Source organism: Berghia stephanieae, chromosome 14 (assembly GCF_034508935.2).
Source record: "Berghia stephanieae isolate SIO BIC M18660-M18661 chromosome 14, UCSD_Bste_1.3, whole genome shotgun sequence".
Classification (NCBI taxonomy): Eukaryota; Metazoa; Mollusca; class Gastropoda; order Nudibranchia; family Aeolidiidae; genus Berghia; species Berghia stephanieae.
Genome location: NC_088373.1, coordinates 3,845,039 through 3,847,538, shown reverse-complemented (window position 1 = coordinate 3,847,538; position 2,500 = coordinate 3,845,039).

Genomic DNA, 2,500 nt, shown 5'->3' with positions numbered 1-2,500 from the left:
GAAGTGGATAGGCAAAACATTTATGACAATTTGACGGCTTAATAATATCATTTACAGCGTTTTATTTACTTTCGGAAAGTCTTGAGTGAGAGTTGTTCGAAATCGGGAGCCTGAAATAGATCTCCCGACAACGGCGGCCATCTTGGTTCTAGACAAAGAAAATCATTTCTTTTTATTCTTCATGCTGGCTAGAACTTTTCACATCCCTTGTGATCAGAATGTGTAAAAGTCAAAACATGATCAAATTTATGGGTTTTTTTTCCCTCTGGATACGCTTTTATGATCGCAGGGGAAATATTTAATACGGGCGTCCGCCATTGTTAGCCAAAATTGGCCACACAGAGAATAATGTTTCTACAAGTAATTTAAAATTGACATTTATATCTATTTTTAATGTTTCCTGGTCCGTTAGAATTTTCATGATTATCAAAACCGATGAGTTTTCCAAGGAGACCAGAGTTTTAGTATTGTTTGCCCAAGTAAGGTTCTATTTGGTCACTTTTCACATCGATCACTGGCCTCGGGCACGCCTGTGTACTCCCTTGGCAAAAAATTCTTAATTTTAAATTTTCAAGTTCAACACGTTGACGCCATTCCTGGTGACTCGAGAAGTTCGATCGACTTTTAATAAAAAAAAAGTTATTTACTTTTACTCACTTTTAAGATTATTATTTTAATTTAGAACACAGTGAGGCGTCAAAATGTATTGCCTTGTGTATTTCTTGTACGTAACAATATGAATCCGGAGAAAAACGAAACAAAAACAAACGAACAAACAAAACCACCCCCCCAAAAAAAAAAGATAAAAAAAAAAAGAGATAACAACTTTATAGTTATAGGATCTTGAATGTGTTTAAGGGAGCGTCAGAGAGAGAATGGGGTGGGGGGTGGGAGAGATTGGAGATAGAGTATAGATAGATAGATAGATAGATAGATAGATAGATAGATAGATAGATAGAGAAAGAGAGAGAGAGAGAGAGAGAGAGAGAGAGAGAGAGAGAGAGAGAGAGAGAGAGGGGGGGAAGAGGGGTTAAGGACTGCTTTGTAGCTACTTGTATTCGACTTTTATTTTTTATTTTGGTTCCTATCCTTATTTATAAGGTTACAGCTTGGGACACTTTTGGTGTAGACAATATCGGCGTGAGCAGCAAGGAAGATGACTCTACATTCTTTTAAGGACTCTTTTGTTTTTAAAGGTTTGATGGCGCTTATAAAACATTGAGATCATTTTAGGGCTAGTAGATAGGAAAAAATGGGATACCAGTAAAAAAAAAAATAGTTTTACAAGACATGATAGACGATGAACAAAAGACCAGCCTTACAATTCAGAGGACAAGGGATGATTTTGAAAGAAAAGGATCTTGGAAGAAGACTAAGTCAAGACTGCCCGGTGAGAGAAGAGAGAGAGAGAGGAGAGAGAGAGAGAGAGAGAGAGAGGAGGAGAGAGAGAGAGAGAGGAGAGAGAGAGAGAGAGAGAGAGAGAGAGAGAGAGAGAGAGAGAGAGAGAGAGAGAGAGAGAGAGAGAGAGAGAGGGCAGCCTCGAAGCACAGCCGTACTTGAGGCCAGTGATCGATGTGAAAAGTGACCAAATAGAACCTTACTTGGGCAAGCAATACTAAAACTCTGATCTCCTTGGAAAATTCATCGGTTTTGAAAATCACAAAAAAATTCTAAAGGACTAGGAAAAATTAAAAATAGATATAAATGTTAATTTTAAGTTAATTGTAGAAATTGTGGCCAATTTTGGCCAATGGCTATCTCACAGACACGGTAAGAATCTCATCAATGTTTGATAAATCGGTTTCGAGAATTGAGATCTATTTCAGGCACCCGGTTTCGAACAACTCTTAATAAAGATTTTCCGAGAGTAAATAAAACCCTGTAAATGATATTATTAAGCCGTCAAATTGTCATAAATGTTATGCCTGTCCACTTCTGATGTTGCCTAACCTACAATAGGCTCAGTATCAATGTCGTCATTATCGAGGAAACAAGTACATATATAGACGATAATTGGTCCTTTTAAAATATTTTTATTTCCGGTGGACTGAATACACAGTTCCATAAAAGATATCATCATCATCATCCTTCTCCACATTAGTCAACGGCTAAGGGAACTCACTCTGACTGTGTCAACAAATTAGTTTCCCTGGCGACTCAGTTTGTCGTCTGCTTCTTGATCTTCTGATCCTTTTTACTTACGATTTACAGTAAAATTCGCCCAAAGCAAGGTGCCGAGGCAACTTAACAACAAAATAAGTGATGAAGACAAACGAGGTCTGTATAACTGTTTTGAAAGGGTAGGGGATTACATTCTACATCTACTCGCTCAGCGAACGGGAATACATCGGTCAGCTGCTGACTCCATAGTGAGAAGAGAATTGAACGACCCGATCAGAATATAATTTGTGCAAAGAAAAAATAGAAATGCATTCCTGTTCAAATCGAACCCGATATCTTCGATATTGAATACAACGCTTTATAATGCACTCAACAAAGT